This window comes from Phascolarctos cinereus, unplaced genomic scaffold (genome assembly GCF_003287225.1).
Source record: "Phascolarctos cinereus isolate Bilbo 61053 unplaced genomic scaffold, phaCin_HiC Scaffold_2;HRSCAF=192, whole genome shotgun sequence".
In the NCBI taxonomy this organism is placed as follows: Eukaryota; Metazoa; Chordata; class Mammalia; order Diprotodontia; family Phascolarctidae; genus Phascolarctos; species Phascolarctos cinereus.
Genome location: NW_027555625.1, coordinates 62,929,055 through 62,951,858, shown reverse-complemented (window position 1 = coordinate 62,951,858; position 22,804 = coordinate 62,929,055). Strand labels below are relative to the sequence as shown.

Here is a 22,804-nt window from a genome sequence, read left to right as displayed (position 1 = left end):
AGAGAACGTAGTACACAATAACAGCCACATTGTGCAATGACTAATATTGATCACCTTAACCCTTCTCAGCAATGCAAGGATCTAAGACATTGTGAAGGAAAATGCTATCTACATCCAAAGAAAGAACTAAGGAAATTGAATCGCTGTCATTTTTTTCTCTTTTGTTGAGTTTTGTTTCCTCTTTCTAATCTTCCTCCTATTGGTTTTAATTTTTACTTACAACTTCACTAATGTGAAAATACGTTTAATAGGAATGTAAATATATAGCTTATATGAGACTGTGTGCTGTTTTAGGGAGGGTGGTGAGGAGGAAAAGGGAGAAAAATTTTAAACTTTTTTTTTAATTTAAAGCATATGGAAGTGATTGTTGATAAATCAAAATAAATTAATAAAATTACAAAAAAAAATCAGTGTCTGAAGTTTCCCTATTGTGTTCCTTTAAGGAGGAATATTTCCCACCATGTACCAAAATTTTGTTCATAATACTATCAAACCTGTTAGAGATATTCCCAGGCAAAAATAATTCATTATAGGGATGATATACTTCACAGTTGTTCTACTACTAGTGAACTTTCCTTATTAATCCCTAAGCTTGAACAAGCTCTTCAGTCTTACGGACTTATAATTGCTCCTGAAAAGGTACAAAAGAAATCACCCTTTACTTACTTTAGACATATTGTCTCACAGTCTATAATTAGACCTAAAAATATTACAAATTAAGCAAGATTCCTTAAAAACTCTTAATGATTTTCAAAAATTTCTTAAAGATATTAATTTAGCTTCAGCCTGCCTCACAGATCACCACTAATCAATTATCTAATCTTTTTACCACCCTCAGACACCTCACCGAGAATATTTACACCTCAGACAAAAGATAAATTTAAACTAGTAGAATGAAAGCTGAAGGCCCAATTGCTTCTTATTAATCCCCACAAAAAGTACAAACAGCTATATTAATCACACCTATTTCTCCTACTAGAGTCTTATTTCAAACTGCTAGTGTAATTGAGTGGAATCATCTCCCTCACCAATTCGCTAGTTCACTTATTTCCTATACTACCATAGTAGCATTATTTAACGACTGTCAAAAAGATATTATGATTGTCAGGACATTTTCTTCCCATTATTCATCAGCCCTATGATAAACAACAGCTTGATTCCCTAATAGCCTCCTCTAAAGATTGTCAAGTTGCTCTCTCTATATTTATAAGGAAACTTGATAATCATCTTCTTTTATTTAATATATTATCTTTTTTCACTAATTATTTTTGGATTTTCCCAAAAGTCATACAATACACCCCTGTACCCCAAGCGCTCACTGCCTTTACTGACAGCTTAAGCAGTGGAAAAGCTGGTTATTATATTTCTCAACACCGTCACAAAGTAATTCAAACTTCCTTTTCCTCTGCCCAGAAGGCAGAACTTTTTGCTTTGATTCTCCTTTTTCAAAAAAAAAAAAATTTCTGAACCTCTTAATGTAATGTTAGACAATAAATATTCTATGTATGTTTGTCAACATACACAAACAACAAAATTAAGCCATATATTGTCCCCTGATTTCTCTTCCCTTTTTCAACAATTACAAACCCCTATTCAGTCTCATGCCAATGCCCTTTATATTGCTCACATACGAGCACATTCTAATGTACCCAGACCTCTTACTGAAGGTAATGCCATTATTGATTCTCAACTACAATTCTACCCAACGCTTTTAACACCTACTGTACAACAAGCTGTCATCCCGTTTCACCAAAATGCTATCACTTAACTTTTTATTAAGATTTTATTGGGCCTTTTATTAACTATATTCTACTATATATATATATATATATATATGTGTGTGTGTGTGTGTGTGTGTGTGTGTGTGTATAAATTATATTCTACCAATGCAGCAACATTAACTGTAGAAAGGATAACATTTTGTGACTATTTTTGAATAAATAAACCCTTGCACTCTTAGAAACATAGTATAAAGAATATTTTTTTAAAAAGCTTTTCCAAATATATCCCTTTTATTAACCTTCCTTCTTTTCCCATTAATCCCAAATACTTTTCTCCCAACCTTATTTACCAAATGAATGTAACTCATATGGCTTCTTTTGAAAAGATTTCTTATATTCATGTTATAGTCGATACCTTTTCTTCTTTCACTTTTACCACTTTACAGACAAGTGGAACAATTAAATATGTAATTGATCATATTTTACAAGCCTTCTCAGTTATGGGTGAACCTAAACAAATTAAAACAGATAATACTTCTGCTTACGTTAGCAAAACATTTTCTTCCTTTTATGCTTTTTATAACATTTCTCTAATCACAAGCATTCTATATAATCAAAAACAAAACTATAAAAACTATTCTTCTTAAACAAAAAATCGGGGTACTTGGGCTATTGGCTATTGCATTATATATCCCCAATTTTTAAAATATTAACAAAGATGGGTACATTCTTGCCGAAAAACATCTTGAGAAAAATAAACATTCAGAGGCCCGGGTCCATTAGTAACATGGGGACTAGGATATGCTTGTGTTTTTTCAGAAATCTTTGATAAACCTGTCTGGATAGCTGAGAAAAATGTCTGAGCGTGTACCACAACTCACAGCTCGAATGCAGAGTATGAGGATTCAGGGAAAGCACAGAAGGAGCCGATCTACAATGACAAGTCTCTTTCCCACATGGGGTCAAGTGAAAGCTCTCTCTCCTCGAGCAATGGAAGACTCCTGAACTTGTATTTTTAGCAATGATAGCCTTAATTTCTGCTCAAGTGTGTAATATACAGAGTGCTCAGCACTGGACTTATTTTCCTTTTCCACCCTGGTTGCGACCCCTCACATATATGGACAAACTGGGAACTATATATACTAATAACACCCATATATTCAGAGGCCAAGAATACCCCTTCCTCCAGGACAGAACCAACTTTACAATTACTCTCAGATCTCTAACATCCAAGACACCTATATGTTTTACAAAAGTTAGCAAGGATACTGAACCCTGTCTTTCTCTTGTTGCATCATCTTTTAACATCAGTTCATCTAATGGATATGTAAATTTTACTCAATCTAATAATACTTTTGAATAGAATGTTACTTGTGTCAATTGTACTCTCAAACAATGTATTGATAATAATGACTATATTGTACTTTTGGTAGAATAACCATCATTGGCTATTTTCCCTACTAACATCTCACATGAATAGTTCCAGAACTCTATTGGAACATGCTCTTCAGATTATTACTTCCTCCCTAAGTCAATCAAAATGACTTATTAGTCTCCTTATTACTGGTGTAATCACTGCTGCTTCTCTTATTGTGTCCACTACTGTTTCATCTATTGCGCTACAATCTGAAGTATAAACTGCACACTTTGTAAATGACTTAGCAAAAAATATGTTTAGCACTTAAAGCACAAGAAGCTATTGACAGAGATATATTATATAAAGTCAATTTATTAGAGCAATCAGTATTGTATTTAGGAGATGAGTTAGAAACCTTGAAAACAAGGTTGCTATTGCAATATGATTATAGATATTTATATATTTACATTACCCTGCTACCCTATGATGCTTCAGATCCTAATATCTCATGAGACAAGATATGTGCCTGCTTACTGGGGGCCTGGCACAATTCTAATATTACCCTCAATATTACTACCCTTCATGATATTACTTCCAATATTGAAAACGGTCCCCGCCTTGCAACAGACCCGAATAAAGTAGCTAATATTATCCTGTCCACATTACACCAACTTTCACCCTTTCCGAGGATATCCTTGCTTTTGCATATTATCACCTATGGTATTGGCCTAATTTGTTTTTGTTTTTGTTTCCCATTCCTTCTGAGATTCATATCAGCAACCATTAAACTAATTCTGAGTCAATTACACAAACTTAAATTAACAAAAAAGGGGGAAATGTAGGGAGCTGAGTCCTTATGGAAAATCTCTAAGTCCTTATAGACTTAAGGGGTCAGTAGGCATAGAGGCTTGCCTCTGGATAAATGCTCCCATGACTCTTGCCCTAATTCCACTTCTTACAGTTTGTTGATTCTAAGTTCTCACTCATCAGCAGCCTTGAGGCCAAGTGGCTGACTTGGGCAGAAAATACTAAGAACTGGGCAGGGAAACAATAGATAGGAATTTTGCATGAGAAAGTGAGGATCTTTAGCTGCTTAGTGTGTGTATGTTATTAATTAGCGCTTGTAGATCATTTCTCATGGTACAGAGCTGTTTTTCCATGGGTATATAATGAGAAAACTCCTGAAATAAACTAGTCTTGAGCATTGACCTCTAAGACTCTCCTAGCCTGACTTTTCTTTCTCCATTTCCCTTCCCTGTTTTTCTCTCACTGCTCTGTCTTGCACCACACCAGCTGCTGGCATACCTTCATCACAAGAAAGCCAAAATACTCCTTGTTTCCCACCACCACTTCCGGACTCTCCCTCTACCCTCATCATTCAGCAACTTCTCCTCCTTTGAGGCTCATTCAATTGATAGTCATCACCCAATCAGGATTCGAGTAGCTGTTATTTATCACATTCTCTGGGACACTCTCCTTCCTTTCTCAAGGAGTTCAGTGCCTTGTTTCCAGTCTTTCTCTCTTTCCCAATTCCCACCTTCATAACGAAGGCCTTCAACATTCATCTTGATATTCCCTTCAACATTTTAACTCCCCAGTTCCTCTGTGTATTCATATCTCATAACCTACTCCTCCACCCCACCTCAGCTACATACAGAGATAGTACCACCCTTGATTTTACTCTGACTCATCATTGTTCCACTTCTATGTTCATTAACTCTGAAATTTCTGTATCTAATAATAATGTCTTGTCATTCCACTAGATTCTCTACCTGGTACACCCTAACCTTGTTCTTTATCCTCATCCTTGACCTTCAATCCCCCCACCCTCAGTTCTTTCCCAGACCATCACTTCTGCCTTGTTATATTCTCTTCCCTTCCCTATTTTAACCCTTTAGTGAACCACTTCATTTCTAACTGACCTGTTATCATATGATAAATCTTTCCCTGCCAAACCTCAGCCTTTGTTTTCTCCCATCACCCACTCCTTTTGCTGTTCTTTGAATATTGCTGAATGAAGATAGAGAAAAACATAAAACCATGTTGCCTGTGTCCATACGGGTTAATCTTATATAATCTTAACTGTGTCCTCACTGTGGCAAGGCACTCTTTCTGCACATGTGTAATCAATTCACTTTCTCACTTACCAGAGTGGCATTTCTAAACTTTTGCATCCCTCCTCAAACTTCTCATGGCTCCTCCTCTCCTCACCATCTCACCTCACAACCTTGCTTTCTATTTTGCTGAAAAAAAATGAGGACATCTACTGAGCTCCCTCATATTCCCTCTTCCTTATCTCATATTGATTAGATGTTTTCTGTTACTATCTCCTCCTTTACCTCTTGTCTTACATGAGGAAATGGACTTTTTCTTCACTAAGTCTAAGCTGTCTACACAAATAAATGATCCAGTTCCATCCAGTATTTTCCAGAAGATTGCCATTTGTATCATTGTCACTTTCACTATTTTTTAATCTCTCTCTCCCTCTCTCTGTCTGTTTCTCTCTCCTTTCCACCTTCCATACCTCCTACCAGCTGCTTCTGTACTACCTATAAACCTGACCATGTCTCACCTTACTGGTTTAATCCATCCATCTATCCATCCATTCATCCATCCCCACTAGCTATCTTTCCATACATCTCCTCCCTTTTATGGCTAGACATCTTTTCTCTCTCTCCAGTCTGGCTTCCAATGTCCAGATCAGAGCTACAGTATCCCACCTGCAACTATCTCAAAATATATGTCCCATGTACATTATAAACTCATCATCCCCAAAACTGAACTCTCTCTCTTTCCTACCAAGCCCTCCCCTGTTCATCATGTCCCTATTATTTGTTAAACACAACACCATCCTCCAGTTACCCAAGCTTGTGATCTAGGTGTCATTTTCCACTACTTACTTACTTTTCTCATATATCCGAACTATTCCCAGGTCTTACTGTTTATGCCCTTGTTAGATATCTCAGATACACTCACTTGTCTCCTCTGAAACAATCACCACTCTAGTTCAAGCTCTTACCACCTTAGACTTGGACTAATAATGCCTACTTGGTTGGCCTCCTTGTGTCAGTGATCTTCCTACAGGTCAGACCATCACCCTCTTATTCAATCAATCACTTAGTTAACAAGCATTATTTAAGCCCTTGTTATATGACAATTACTGTGCTAAGTGATTGGGATACAAAAGAAAGTCAATCCTTACCCTCAGGGAGTTCAGTTCTAATGGGAGACAACATATAAATAACCATATATAGATAGAAAATATATACCATGAAAGGAGAATCAATCGCACAGGGAAGGTGTAACAATTGTGATTTTTGACATACATTGTCATGTTTTTGTTATAAGTGATAAGACTCCAAGATGGACTCACAGTGTAAGTGGTCCTAAGGACGATAAATCATTTAAGCAATAGCAGACAGCTAGTATTTTCTTTAGGCAATTGCAGTTACATGATCACACAGCTAGTAAGTGTCAAGTGTTTGATCTGAGGCCAGATTTGAACTCAGGTCCTCCTGACTTCAGGGCCTGTGCTCTACCCACTGAGCACCTAACTGCCTCAAACAACTAGTATTTTCAAAAGCCCTGATTTATTCTGATCCTGTGAGTAATCTCAGCTCCTGAATGGACTCCCAGCAAACTGCATGTCTTTATGGTGGCACCCACGCTTGGAGTCCCAGGAATCAATAAGGAACCCTGGGGACCTTCCCCACCACACCTGGGTCTGATTAAGAATGCCATCTCTCACATGTTGTGCTGATTGTTCCAATTAAACCTCCCTTTAAGGGATAATCATCATACTCACTCTCCACACTGAGTGTATACTCCCACCAAAATCTTGCCACTGTATGATTCTCCTGCATATGAGTCCCCTGAATCTCTGTCTGTCAATGAAGGTTGTCATATAATGCATGTGTGTGCTTGTGAGTGTGTGTTGTGTGTGTGTGTGTGTGTGTGTGTGTGTTGCCTTTCATTTTTGCCTGCTTGGTTCACCATGTGGTAATAAAGCTCATGCTTCCCCTAGCTTCCCCAGGACAAATTTTCTACAAAGTCTCAAATGGGAGTCCTTGCTCTAAAAGGCCCTAGCAGTGAGGGGTGTGTTGGGGGAGGTGGAGGAGGAAAGGCTAAAAGGTGGAATTAGAGCTGTCTCAAATTCCTACAAAGAACTCCAGGCATGGGGATAGCCAGGGAAAGTCAGACTTGGGAGGTACAGAGTTGTGTGTGAGAACAAGGATAGTGATACTGCTAGATGGCAGAGTACACAGAGAGGAGCCTGGCCTCCCCCCACCTCTCTAGTTTTCTGATACTCTCACATTCTCTACCTCCTTCCTCATCCTTGAATAAGATATTCCATAGAATTGGTTCATTTTCTCTCCTTTTCCTTTGGCTTCCTTCAGGACTTGGTGCCAATCCCACCTTCTGCAAGAAGCCTCTCCCTGCCTCCCTTACTGTTAGGGCCTTCCTTCTGGGATCATTCCCAATCTCTGTTGCATAGACCTTCCTTGGGCACAGCTGTTTGCACACTGTCTCTCCCATTAAACTGCAAACCCCTTGAGGGCAGGAACTATGTTTACTTTTCTCTGTATGCCCAGAACTTGGTATAGTGCCTGGCACATAGTGGATGCTCAGTAAATGTTTCTTGACTTAATAGGGGAAGACAAAATAGAAAAGAGAGCTAAAAAAGGAGGAGGGGAGAGAGAGTGTGGGCAAGGCAGCTGGTGGGGAGGTGGAAGAGATTTGGGAGTAAGCTGGAAGGGAAGGAAGAAGCACGTAGATGCTCTCCTTGAAAGGCACGATAAGCTATGGAAAGAGGCGGTCACTGGGAGTCCGGCAGTTGGGAATTTCAAGATCTGTGTCACCAATTTGCATCTATAAAATAAGAACTAGCAGCAACTGGCATTTGCATGGTCCTTTAAGGTTCACAGAATGCTTTAGAAATAGTGTCTCATTTTATCCCCGCAACAACTCTGAGATATGAATGCCATTATTTTCCTCATTTTAAAGAGGAATAACTGAGGGAGAGGTCTATACGACCAGCCCACGGTCACCCAGCTAGTACATAAACACTGGTCTTGCCAGATCTAGGTCCAGCAGTCAAGCCAGCTTATCATCCAGCTGGAGGAAGTGGTCTTTTATTCTCATAATCCTGTGCAGAGAGGCTCTGAGCAGCGTTGGGAAGAGGTGAACCGAAATGGCAAACTTGTGACTATACTGGGCCTTGAATCATTTCTTCGCTACCCTGTGTATTTCTTTTGCTTTTACTTGAAGTTGTCAGTAAGCCTTTAAAGAGACATAACTCAAACGTCACAGAGCTAATCATTTTATTAAGGGGATTTGTTCTGTGAAGTTGGGCTTTGGTCATAGGACTGCACTTGAGGGCCTAGAGGGCCACATGTGGCCTCAAGGCCGCAGGTTCCACAGGCCTGGATGGACCTGAGTTTTTCTTCCTCTCCTCCTCTCCTCCCCACTCTCAGAACCACTGTGGTTGACGACTTCTTTCTCTAAGGCTGGCACCTGCCCTTGCGGATCATTTGGAGTTCCCACTATACTCCCCTGGCCTAGTCTCAGCTAATCATCTAGGCTCTTCTTCCTCTTATATTAAAGAAGATGAGTTATCTCTTTTTAAAGGCTTACTGACAACTTCAAGTAAGAGCAAAAGAAACACACAAGGTAATGAAGAAATGATTCAAGGCCCAATATATTCACAATTTTGCCATTTCGGTTCACCGTTCCCAATGCTGCTCAGCGCCTCTCTGCACTCTCCCTGGTGGCCTTTGTGACCATCTGTGGCTGCAGATCTGCTCTCTTCATTCTTTGCTGCTAAGCCTCTGAGAGTTTACCGTGGCTGGCCCTCATGGGACAGACATAAAATCCATGAGGAGGCTTACAGGCAAAGCTCTTCTGGCTTGGTAGCCCTCCCCCAGGGGATTGCACGTCACTGACATACTATTCAGGCTGTAAACAAGCATGGGAGGAAGGCTTTCGTGGAAGGATTATGCTAAAAAAAAATAGCTGATGGGAAAGTGACAAATTCCCATGATACAGTGGAAAAACTGTTGGATTTGATGTCATTTGATCCTAACAACAATCTTGGCCTTTCTCATAATCAATAAACAAACAATAATCAATGGAGAATGAGACCTTATACAGAGGCAGGGCATAGGAACAGCATTGCTGGGATACAGAGCACAGACATCTTATCATATCCTATTACTGAACCACCCAGAGAGTCCTGGACCGTGGCCAAAGCTACTTGGCCCTCTTTTCTGTCTATCTTATAGTCCCTGCTGTACCAAAGGACTCAAAGGCCACAGTCCCATAAAGGACCACTGTTTGGGACTGTCCAATATGGGTACCTTAGGGGTTTGGCAGGGTAAATAATAATCATGTCCTTCAGACTCCCAGTCTGCTCTATCTCTCCTAAGCCAGGAGTCTCTGGGCCTCCCCATCACTGCTTCCTCCTCCCCTCTGCTGTGCTTTGCTACCCTGGGTTCTGTCCCCCCTGTCCAAAGGCTAGTTCCACAGAGCAATCATGAAGAGCGGTGTGGCCTTCACCCCTACCTTGTTTTCTTGCAGCTTACAAATGGTTGCAAATGTAAGCTCCTTGTTCTGTGGTCTTTACAATATCTCGTTATCCTTCCTCAGGCTTATTGGCCTCCTAACCCCATGGCCCAGTGTCCCATTGGCTTTCTGCTCTCCTGGGCTGTAAGAAGGTGCACTGGAATGCCATTGAATGCACAACCTAAAAGTTACCGTAGAGATCATCTAGTCCAACCTTCTCATTTTATAGAAAACTGAGGCACAGAGAAGGAGGCTGTGCCTGTGATTTTAGATAAGGCATTTCCTTCTTGAGGACTGTTTCTTCCTCTACAAAAGTGGATTCAGTTAGATCATTTGAAACAACTCTTTTAACTCCAAATTCTATTTTCTGACATCCCCTGAAGAGGAGGAAATGTTCTTCAAGATAGAATGATCTAGAAGGTCCCTTCTACCTCTTCAGTACTTGTCTAGATCTCTGTAGTGAATCCCTTAAAGTCAGAAAACGAGTTGGGACTGAGCTGGGACCAGAATTTAAGTCTCTTAGCCAATTTCAGGAATCTTTCAATGTACCAAACCCAAACATGTGTTCTTTATGGATATTTAGATCCTTTCTCCCTGAGGAAATGGTAAACTCTTAGGAAGCATGGACTTTGTCTTTGTAACCTACCCTTGACCATCCCTATCCCCATTGGTGGGCACTGAGCCCTGTGCAGAGCAGGCTTGTGACTGGGGGACTCACCCCCTTTGGGGGTCAGACAGATTCCACCTTAGTCTCCTTTTCACCATTACTGCATCATCACCTATGGAAATGATCCTTTGCTAGCTTACTAATGAGTATGGAAAGATTCCTTTATTGTGATACATGCCAGGTGTTCCTCAATGAGAATATTAACTCTTTATGGGTGCCTTTTTGCAGGCCTTTGCCAATCTGTCTGCTTGTGATAGACGCAGTTCCGTCTCCATGATTCAGTGCCTTAGAAACAAATCTGAAGGAGAAATCCTGGCCATTGCCAAGGTATGTTGGCTGAAAAACAAAGGTTCTAGTGCTAAGACAAAATGCCAAAACAGCTTGGGGAGGGCTGGACACCCAACCTTGATTGGGTGGAATTGAGGTGAAGATCTTGGGAATGTCACTCTCTTAACCTCAGCTTCCCCCTACTAACTATATGATCTTCAAGGATATTTCCATTTACTATATTCTCAGTCAGAAGGTCCTTTCTAGCTCTGATGTTTTGCTTACTAGGATCTCTTCTACCTTCAACATTCTGTGCTCTTAACTTTTTATGTGTACTAAGGTTTCATCCCTTCTACACTAAACATGCTATGTCCTAAGAATCCTTCCAACATTCTGTGTTCTAAACATTTCAGGTTCTAACGTTCTGAGCTTTTTCGTGCTCTGTTCTCACAACCTTTCCCACTCAAGCATTCTCTGTTTATGGAATCACAGCTTTAAAGCTGTAAGGATCCATTCTATTCTAATCCTAACATTCTGGGTTCCATCATTATTAGTTCCAAATTTCCTTCCATTCCGGCTAGTCAACGATACACGATTTTTTTTTCCAGTTGTAACATTCTATGCTCTAACATTCTACAAGTTAAGATACAGAGGGTGCAGCTTGGTGGGTGCAATGTTTCAAATGCTGGGAAATGGACCAGCATTCAACTCTACCCTCAGACAGTAGCTGTCATTTAACCTGTTTGCCTCCATTTCCTTATTCATAAAATGGGCATAAGAATCACACCTATTTTCCAAGGTTCTTGTGAAGATCAGCTGATAACAATTATAAAGTGCTTATTAGCACAGTGCCTGGCACATAATATGCACTAAATAAATGATGTGATGATGCTGATGATGTTGGTGGTGGTGGAGGAGGACCCTTCTCCCTCCAGTATTCTGTTCTTGGTCACCTTTCAGATCTAATACCCTATGGATCTTTGGAAGAAAGAATCATAGTTGTGGAAAGACTCTCTGTAACCCTTGGGATTGATAGCTCTCATCTAAATATTCCTTTCATAAAAATATATGTTATATATATTATCTCATTTCAATAATTTTGCAACAAACTTGTGCCATTGGTAGTATAAGTATGATGTCATTCCCAAATTTCAGACTTGGGAATCAGAGCCATTAAATGGAAGCAGCAAGAAGTCAGGGAGACATTTGCTCTTCTATTGGTATCCCCAGAGCCTAGGACAGTATGTGTATTGATGTATTGACTGATATTTAAAAAGGAGGCAACTGAGTCCCTGAGAGGGGTTAAGTGACTTTGCCAAATGTCACAAATCTCATAAATATCAAGACAGTTACATGACCCCATATATTTAGAACCAAGATCTTTCTTCATTGTATCACATTTCTTCCTTAAAGAATTCACTTAGTAGTAAGTGTTAGAGCCAGATTAAATATCAATACCAGATCTAATTGCATCTACAATTAGCCAGCATTTTTGAGATAACATTTCTGTGAGGAGATAATGCAGTACATTGAGGGTCTGGAAAACAAAACTTCAAGATAATCCTGCAAGTCAGGTGATTCTTTACTTGTAAAGGAGCAGCACACATCCAATTAGTATCTGTGAGCCCAAATCCAATGTAGTTTTTCTACATGATTCCTCTTATTCAAAATAAAATTGCAAAATGAAATGAAGTTGTTCCTGTACTCTGAGTGGTTATGCTATGAAGATACTTCACAATAATAAAATCTTTTACTAACAGGATAGAGGCAGGGGCATGCTGGTCAACTTTTAACAACCAGCTCTCTGAAAACCCCACAAGATATACTTTCAAGTTATAATATTCACATTATCTCCATCACTTTCTTAAGTTTAGAAATCAACAAAACAATGGCCCAAAAACTAATTTGCAGGGGATGCCAATTCTGAGGTAGAAATGCTCATGCTGAAAATTTAACAACCAGCTCTGGTACAAGTTGGTTCTAGCACTTCCCTGAGATACAGGGATCTATGGCATGGAGATATTCTCTCCGTTTAGAAAAATCCAATATTGAATTGTCAAAACATTTTTTATCACTAAGAAAATAAGATAGTTGATATAGGATTCAGACAATTAAGGCAGCATAAAGGTGATACAGAATGTAATGGAAGCTAGGTGGTCAGGTAACCTCACATCATGACTTTCAAATAGCCCACTGTCTAGTTTCCTTTACTTCAGTTTTTTTTCCCAGTCCAGCTCATCCTCCACTGAAATCTGATGATGTCATCCAGCATCTGATAATGTCACCCCTTATGTGCTAAACTCTAGTGGTTCCCTTTACTGTTTTTTTTTTTTTGGCTAGGCAATGGTGTTAAGTGACTTGCCCAGGGTCATACAGCTAGTGTTATGTGTCTGAGACCAGATTTGAATTCAGGTCCTCCTGATTTGGGGGCCGGCGCTCTATCCACTGCACTACCTAACTGCCCTTACCTTCACTTCTAATATCAAGTATTAAACCCTTTGTTTGGCTTTTAAAACCTTGAGAATTTGGACATCCTCACTTTTTTTTTTTTGCATTTTACTCCCTCACATGTACTCTTTGATCTGGTGACACTGGACCTCTTGGTGTTCCTGGACCAAGACACTGGATCTCTGGGCTCTGGGCACTCTCTGGCTGCCCCATGCCTGGAACGCTCTCCCTCCTCATCTGGCCCTCCTGGCTTCCTTCAAGGCTCAGCTAATATCTCACCTTTTACAAGGAGCCTTTACTAAGTGCCCCTTAAAGCTGGTGCCTTCTCACTATTGATCATCCCCTGTTTCCTTTGTATATATGTTGTTACTCCTTAGATGTTTGCAGCTTGTCTTCCTTCATCAGATTGTGAGTGCCATGAGGACAGTTTTTTACCTCTCTTTGCATCCCCAGTATTTGATGCCCTTCAGAAATATTTCACTCATCCACCAGCTATGTGGTGTCAGCAAATTGTCTTTGCCTACTGGAATGTCTTTTTCCTTATGAACTCAGTGGGAATAATTAAAATGACAGAGTTACTGTGAGCACTGCAGAGTATCCAAGCTGGACAAGAGCTCAAAGAATGTCTGATCCAGGGGCAGGTAGGTGGCACTCTGGATAGGAGCCTTCCCTGGAGTCAGAAGGGCCTGAGTTCCAATCCAGCCTCAAACACTTACCAGCTCTGTGACCCTGGACAAGTCATTTAGGTCAATTGCTAAAAAAAAAATCATAAACATCTGCTCCAACCCACTCATTGTATCACAAAGGACTAAAGGGATTCACCCCAGGTCCCCCAGCTAGGAAGAGGTTGTGCAGGGCTCACTCTCAGGTCTTTAGGCTCCAAGTCCTTCACTGCTGAGTATGTCATCTCAATCAAGCTTCACTCTCTTCAGACTTTAGCAACATCATCATTACATGACTCTTCTACTTTGCTAGGAAAATAGAAAGAGTAACAATGTTTATCTGTGAAGAATGCTCTGCATTTTGTAACCTGTTTGCATGCGTGTTTATTAGGCATAGTTAATAATGATTATAGCTAATATTTGTATAGTGCCTCCTATGTGTCAACTACTATGCTATGTGCTTTACATCTATTAGCTCATTTGATCATCACGCTAACCCTGGGAGGGTGGTGCTATTCTGATCCCCATTTTGGAAATGAAGAAACTGAGGTAGACAGAGGGTAAGTGACATGCTTAGGGTCATACAGCTAGCTATGTTATTCAAATGCCAAATGCATGTTTGCCCAAAAGACTATTTTACAGAGGACTCTTGCAAGGCAGGTGCTTACAAGAAAGTCAAAAAAAGTGCTACAAAGACATTCTCAAGGTCTCTCTGAAGAACGCTGGAGTTGATTGCACAACATGAAAGAAACTGGCAAAGGACTGCCAAGCATGGCGTGCCCGCATTAAAGAAGACCCTATGCTCTGTGAGTGAAGCAGAATTGCAATAGCTCAAAAGGAACGTGAAATACACAAATCTTCACTCCAAATGTCCATATGGACTATTTGTGTCTGACCTGTGGTGGAGCCTTCTGAGCTCATATTGGTCTGCTCAGCCACAGACGAATGCCCTGCGCCTTGACTCTCACATAGTAATGTCATTTTGGTCCTCTTGGAGAACAAAGGACAACGACTGACCAACCAAGTGTCTGAGTCAGGATTTGAACTCAGGTCTTCCTGCTTCCAAGTCCAGTGCTCTATTCATCCATCCTACCATAGAACTTGAAGGTTCTTGGAAGGTTCCCTTTTCTCTTTCCAACCACGTGTAGTTCTAGCTGCATTCCAACTTGGATGAAGTGGGTTGAGTGGGATTCATTTAGGGGCATGCAGTCCCAGCTCCTGGAACCGTTACTGAAACAGGCTCCAGCTACTCTGGGGACAATTCTTGGCATGATGCCAACAGAAAGCAAACAACCCAGGGGAGTTTCTGAGAGCCATGTCATTTGTTTGCTTAAGAACTTATGTTGGCAGCTCCTACTCTTTGCTGGGTGAAGACTGTCAGGGTCATAGAGGTGCAGTATTGGAAGGGACCACAGAGATCATGGGTCCAACCTGTACCCAAACAAGAATCCTGTTCTGTTGTTGTTTTTTGTCCTTCATTCTCAAAGAGGACCATAACATCACAAACGTGATGCCATGACTTGCAAGTGAATTGGATTGAAGTGAGGGAGGGCTGTGCAAAGTCACCAGCCTCACTCTCTCCTCCAGAGCCATCTGGGTCCAGTGGCAAGATACAGATCTGCAGGACTGGAGATGTCCCTGGATACAATGGGGGACCTTGGCCTTTTCAAGCCAAGGTCTCAGTTTGACTGAGGCAAAGCCCATTTAGTGATTAAGGCTAGGTAAGAAATGAGCTAAAGAATGACTACTTTTCCCTAGTCAAAAAGTCAGTCTGGGAGAGAGAGACCCTCAGGTTTCTGGCCAAAACTGAAAGAGTTGCTTTTGACATTCACTCTGAGCCACCAAAGCCAAACGATGAGCAGGTGCGACTTTGGCTGGGAATTACTGACGGTGAATCAAAGACAGCCAGAGTGTTTTGGGTTTAATGCCTGGTCCTTAAGAAAGACATACATGGTGTGGTCCCAGCAATCGAAATTCATATTCTTTTTGGCAGAACACTTGGGTGTTACACCCTATGTGGACAGAGGGAGAGGAAAGAGAAAGGAAGGGAAGAGAAAAGAAGGAGAGGAAAGGGGGGGCAGAGTTATGATACTGAGCAACCAACAAACATTTATGAAGCACCTACTATGTGCTAGGTACTGTTCCAGGAGCTAGGGTACAAATACAAAGAAAGAAACAACCCCAACATTGCAGGAGTTCTTGTCCTCATGGAGAAATTAATAAGTATGTATAAAAGTATATGAAGAGAATACAATAACAGCAGAGCTCACTATAATACATACTTTTAGATGGGACTCGATCATTTTAGCCTCCCTTTCCAGGCTAGTTTTGGGCACCTGTAGAATGGAATTCAAGGCTTCAGGGGGGTAGCCTTCCTATTCTTTAGCCTGCTCAATACCAAGTCCTCAAAATCCTAGCAAGGAAGAAACATGTTGACATTTGCTCCACTGCAATTCAATTCAATTCATTGCAACAAATATTTATTAAACAATCCACTGAATGTATGGCATTGTATTGGGAGCTGGGGATAAAATGAGAAAGAGAAAAGAGGAAAGGAAGGAAGGAGAAAAGAAGAAAGGAAGGAAGAGGGAGGAAACAAGAGAAGAAAAGAGAAAGAGAAGAATAAAGCAAGAAAGAGAGTGAAAGAGAGGAAGAAAAGAGAGAGAAAGAAAGAGAAGTACTAAGAGAAAGAAAATGAGAGGATGGAAGGCAGAAAGAAGAAAAAGAAAGAAAGATAAAGGAAGGAAGAAAAAAGAAAGAGAAACAGGAAGAGAGAAAGAAATAGAAAGGAAAGAAAGAAAGAAAGAAAGAAAGAAAGAAAGAAAGAAAGAAAGAAAGAAAGAAAGAAAGAAAAAGAAAGGAAAGGAAAGGAAAGAAGGAAGGAATGAAAACAGGAAGGAAGAAAAAGAATGAAAGACTCCCTGTCTGCAAGGCATTGGGAGGACACAGTATATATGAAAGTAAATACAAAATATACGTAATGTAAGAGAGACAGAGAGTATCAACAGGTAGGGACAGAAGGATGGTCTCAGGTACAAGCTAGAACCTGAGCTGTACTTTTTTTTCATGAGGGAACTGGGGTTAAGTGACTTGCCCAGGGTTGCATAGTAATGAGTATGATGTGTCTGAGGCTGGATCTGAACTCAGGTCCTCCTGACTGCAACGCCAGTGATCTATCCACTGCGCCATCTAGCTGCCCCACCTGAGCTCTCAAAAAAAGAAAGTTAAATTCTCTACCAAGAGGGGTAAGAAGGGGATGCCTTCCCAACACCTGTCGAAATCTCCCAGGCAGGAGATGGAGAGTCATATAAGAGGAAATTCTAGCAGGCAGCTGGGCTGGAAAGTACCATAGGGCAGCTGGATCCTGGAAAGCTGAATCAGGCTGAATCAATCTTGGCTCTCTGTGCTGCTTCAGACAACCAGAACCAGAATTGGTCAATCCTTCCGCACTCTCTCCCATTCACTCATTTAAAGGGAGCTGCTGAAGCAGTGGATAAAGTGCTGGGCTTGGAGTTAGGAAGACCTGAACTCATATCTGGTCGTCAGTCAGTAAGTGTGTGACCGACAAGGCATGTAACTCCTGCTTCCCCCAGTTTCCTCATCTGTAAAATAGGGTCAATAATAATACCTTACACCTCCTAGCATTGTTGGGAGGCTCAAGTGAGATATATTTGTAAAGTGCCTTGCAAATCTTAAAACACTATATGAATGCTGGTTATCACTATTATTTATCAAATCCTCTCATACTGAATGTATGATCTCCTCACAGTACTGTTGTCTTTCTTCACTCATCGTCTGTCACTCTAACTACCAACAAACAGCTCAGTTTGTGTCCAGACTGGTCTCTAACCTAGCTACTTCCTCACTCCCTGCTAACCTTCATTCTCCTAGTACAGCTATTACCTTTGGTTCAAAAGGTATGGGTGTTTAAGTAATTTTCTTTGCATAATTAAGCAACTAGATAGTGCAATGGATAGAATGCTATACCTGGAGTCAGGAAGTACTGAATTCTAATCCAGTGTCTAGACACTTATTAGCTGTGTGGGTTATGGGCATGTCACTTAGCTTCTGTCTCCTCATTTGTAAAACAGAGATAATATCAGCATCTACCTGCCAGGCTTCTTGTGAGGATTAAAGAAGATATTTGTAAAGCACTCTGTAAACCTTAAATCATAAAACAAATTCTAGCAATGATTAGCTAATATTACTATTAATTCCAATTCATTTCACAGAATTGTTCGCCTAATTCACAGCTCCCTCAACAATGCATTAACGTGTCTGTCTTTACCCAACTACTTCATTGTTGACTATTCTCATGTTTTGTCATCTCCATCAGTTTTCTGGTTGTGAAGTGAAACCTCAGGGTTGTTTCAGTTTGCATTTCTCTCATTATTAGTGATTTGGACCATTCTTTCATTTAGGTGTCCCATAACACTCAGAGAGGGAGGGGGAAGGTTGAGGTAGGTTGGGATGGTGTCCTTATCCAAAGGCACACTGGCAAGTATGTTTTCCATTGGGTTTCAGACAAGTCTCCACCTTGCAGCTCTAGGGGATATGCACAAGGGATTGTGGGTGATTTTCCTAAGGCTATTGACTCTGGCTCCTGTTCTACTGTGTTCTCTCCAATATCATTGGAGGAGTTCTGGTTGATATCTCCTCATTATTATTGATACCAAAGATTATCTCCCCAGGATCATTTTAACCAATTAATATCAATCATCTTTTACAAAGTAATATTTTCTGAGAAGAGAAGTACAAACATGCCAATGAGACTCTCCAGTCTATCATGTTGGTCTATGAGAATTGGCTTGAACTTAAGGCAGATGCTACAATGCCACCAAGTTCACTTCCAAATCCCGCAGAGCTGTTTCTCCTCATTGCTCCTTCACTGCAGGGCACTGCTGAGCTGAGTCAAAGTGATGGCTCCTCACATCTGCTGGCAAATATGCTGATATGGACTCCAGATTCAGGACTTCTAAAGGCTGACTCTTCTGACCTTTCAAAACTTACAAGATCATAGCTGTCTTCCATACAGTGCCTAAAACCTGAAAAGTATAGACATAATAGGGAAATGAGAGCTCCTGTCTAGGAGAGAAAGGGCTTGAGACCCTCCCCCATGCACTGACTTATAGCGATTTAGTCTCCTAAAATGCAGTCAGTAAGAGACAGAGTCGGCCCCCTGGTTGTTGTTTTTTTGTTTTTGTTTTTGTTTTTTACAATATATTCATTTCTATGGAGAAGCTATCTGTAAAGCCTTTTCTTACCACAGTTATCTTGTTCACACAAAATCTTTTCAATTCATGTAATCAAAATTAACCATTTTACCTTCGGTAATTAGTTCATTCTTTACTCATAGCCACAAAGGGCAGATGACCAATTCCTCCTAACTTTTTAAGGCATGATTTTTAATATTCAAGACACTCATCCATTTTGAATTTATTATGCAATGTTGTATAAGGCGATGTTGGCTAAGCCTAATTTCTGTCACTCTACTTTCCAGTTTTCCAAGTAGTATTTATCAATTAGGGAATTTTTCCATAGGCAACTAATGCTTTCTACTTTATCAAACACTTTGTTATTGAGTTCTATTGTTTCTGAATCACTCTCGTTTACTCTGTTCCATTGAACTATCTCTCTATTCTTTACCAATACCAGGTGGTTTTGATGACTGCTGTTTTATAACATAGTCTGAGATCAGGACATGCTATTCTCTCTTCATCCCTACTTCTTTTCAATATTTCCCTTTAACATTCTATATCTTTTGTTTTTCCAAATGGACTTTGTTATTATTTCATCAAGTATTGTGAAGTATACCTTGTTGATTTGAATTGCATAGCCTTATAATTGCAAATTAATTTTGGTAGCATTGTCATTTTTATTATATTGGCACAGCCTAGTCATGAACATTGAATATTCTTTCAGCTATTTATGTTGCTCTTTATTTCTTTAAGGAGCTCTTTGTAATTCAATTTGTACAAGTCTTTTCTGTGCTTTGAAAGGTTAGTTCCCAGGCATTTCACATTTTATAGCCACTTCTTATGGGATTTCACTTTCTATGATTGATTCTTGTACCAATTATTTTATGCATTTTTTCCCATTTATTTCAAATGGATCTTTTCATTACTGCCTTTGGGATTTCACTATAGTATGTAGAAGTGCAATTTCTTTCTGTGGTTTTATTTTGTAGTCTGCAAAATTTTTTGGAGCTATTACTTTCTTTGCCGATTCCCTTGGATTTACTAAGTAAACTACTATGTCATTAACAAATAGGAATAATTGTCTCTCTTCTCAGCCTATTTCTCTGACTTTCTTCCTCCTGTATTATTGCTATTGCTAGCATTGCCAGAACTATCTTAAAGTTTAATTGACTAAAGAGAAATGATCTGATTTAATAATTAATAAGGAAATAGTTGGATGTAGCTTTGGTTTATTAGAGAAATCAAGTAATGAGAATGAAGAAGGTAATGAGTGAAATAACAGGCTAAGGGATGACCAACAGTTGGGTGTGGTCAATCCTGTATGATACTGTTACAGGAGGGATTTCATCACATTATGGGTTGAATTAGATGGTGTCTGAAATCAGAAAATGCTACAATTCAAGGCTTGATTTCTCATTCTGTTAATTGTAATTTTTTTAATTTTCTTTTCTCAAAATTTTATTAATTTATTTTGATTTATTAACAATCACTTCCATATGCTTTTCAGTTGAAAATTTTTCTCCCCCTCCCTCTCCCCCACCCTCCCCAACATGGCGCAGAATTTGATATAGGCTTTACATTTACATTCCCATGAAACATTTTTCACATTACTGAAGTTGTAAGTAAAAATTAAAACTGATAGGAAGAACCATCAGAAAGATGAAACAAAACTCAACAGAAGGTAAAAAAAGTGATAGTGATTCAACTTCCATACTTCTTTCTTTGGATGTGGACAGCATTTTCTATCCCAAGACCTCTGCAGATGTCTTAGATCCTTGTAATGCTGAGAAGGGTTCAGTTTAACAATCTTAGTCATAGCATATCATGGCTATTATTGTGTACAAAGTCCTCTTGGTTCTGCTCACTTCACTCACCATCAGACCATATAGGTCTTTCCAGGTTTCTCTGAAGTCAGCCTGTTCATCATTTCTTATAGCACAATAGTATTCCATTACATTCATATACCACAACTTGCTCAGCCATTCCCAATTGATGGACATCGTCTCAATTTCCAACTTTTTGCCACCACAAAAAGAGCTGCTATGAATATTTTTGTACATGTGGGTCCTTTTCCCATTTGTTTGATCTCTTTGGGATATAGCCCTAGAAGTGCTATTGCTGGATCAAAGGGTATGCACATTTTTGTAGCCCTTTGGGCATAGTTCCAAATTGTTCTCCAAAATGGTTGGATCCTTTCACAACTCCACCAACAATGTATTAGTGTTCCAATCTTCCCACATCTTCTCCAACATTTATTATTTTCCTGTTTTGTCATGTTGGCCAATCTGATAGATATGATGTGGTTCCTCAAAGTTGTCTTGATTTGCATTTCTCTAATCAATAATGATTTAGAGCATTTTTTCATATGACTATAGATGGCTTTAATTTCTTCATCTGAAAACTGTCTGTTCATATCCTTTGACCATTTATCAATTGGGGAATGGCTTGTGTTCTTATAAATTTGTCTTAATTCTCTATATACTTTAGAAATGAGGCCTTTATCAGAGAGACTGGTTGTAAAAATTCTTTCCCAATTTTCTACCTTCCTTCTAATCTTAGTTGTATTGGCTTTGTTTGTGCAAAAACTTTTCAATTTAATGTAATCAAAATCCATTTTGCTTTTCATGTTCTCTATCTCCTGTTTGGTCATGAATTCTTCTGTTCTCCATAGATCTGATAGGTAAACTATTCCTTGTTCTCCCAGTTTACTTATGGTATCAGCCTTTATATCTAAGTCATGAACCCATTTTGACTTTATTTTGGTATATGGTGTGAGATTTGGGTCTATGCCTAGTTTCTGCCCTATTCTTTTCCAGTTTTCCCAGCAGTTTTTTTCAAAGAGTGGGTTCTTATCCCAGAAGCTGGGGTCTTTGGGTTTATCAAATAATAGATTACTATAGTCATTGACTACTGTGTCTTGCATATTTATTCCACTGATCCACCTCATTTCTTAGCCAGTACCAAGCAGTTTTGATGATTGCTGCTTTATAATACAATTTAAGATCTGGAATTGCTAGGCCACCTTCCCCTGCATTTCTTTTCATTAGTTCCTTTGATATTCTGGACTTTTTGTTTTTCCAAATGAATCTTGTTATTAGTTTTTCTAACTCTATAAAATAATTTCTTGGTAGTTTGATTGGTATGGCACTGAATAAGTAAATTAGCTTAGGTAGGATTGTCATTTTTATTATATTATCTCAGCCTACCCGTGAGCAACTGATGTTTTTCCAGTTATTTCGATCCGATTTTACTTGTGTGAAAAGTGTTTTGTAATTGTGTTCATAGAGTTCCTGGGTTTGTTTTGGGAGTTAGGCTCCTAAATATTTTATAATGTTTACAGTAAGTTTAAATGGGATTTCTCTTTCTATCTCTTGCTGTTGGGCTTTGTTGGTAATATATAGAAATGCTGATGATTTATGTGGGTTTATTTTATAGCTTGCAACTTTGCTAAAATCGTTTATTTCAAGTAGTTTTTTACTTGATTCTCTAGGATTCTCTAAGTATATCATCATATCATCTGCAAAGAGTAGTATCTTTGTTTCTTCTTTGCCTATTCTAATGCCTTCAATTTCTTTTCTTCTCTTACTGCTAAAGTTAACATTTCCAATACAATGTTGGATAACAGTGCTGATAATGGACATCCTTGTTTCACCCCTGATCTTACTGGAAATGCTTCTAGCCTGTCCCCATTTCATATAATGCTTGCTGTTAATTGTCTGGATTAAGTGTTGGAAACAATGTTACTAATAGAGATTAAATTAAGAGTATATCATGGGATACATATGTTTGTTTCTTTTTGTTTTCCAGAGAGGTTGTTATTATGCATTTACCAGCATATCCCTTTTGGATAGATTTTTCAGATCTGTCTTCTTTTGCCTTTATAGATTCAATCTAATTTTTTTTCAAATATACCTAAGACAAAG

At 39.4% G+C, this 22,804-nt stretch overlaps 1 long non-coding RNA gene across 1 annotated transcript in view; it reads right to left on the bottom strand.

Moving 5' to 3' along the window:
- Positions 1–12,481: 12,481 nt before the first annotated feature.
- The window catches only part of LOC144455779 (uncharacterized), a 140,568-nt gene continuing 130,245 nt past the window's right edge, over positions 12,482–22,804 (bottom strand). The window contains exon 4 of the long non-coding RNA XR_013484535.1: positions 12,482–18,728. This is a non-coding gene — a long non-coding RNA (uncharacterized LOC144455779). The remainder of the gene's footprint in view (positions 18,729–22,804) is intronic.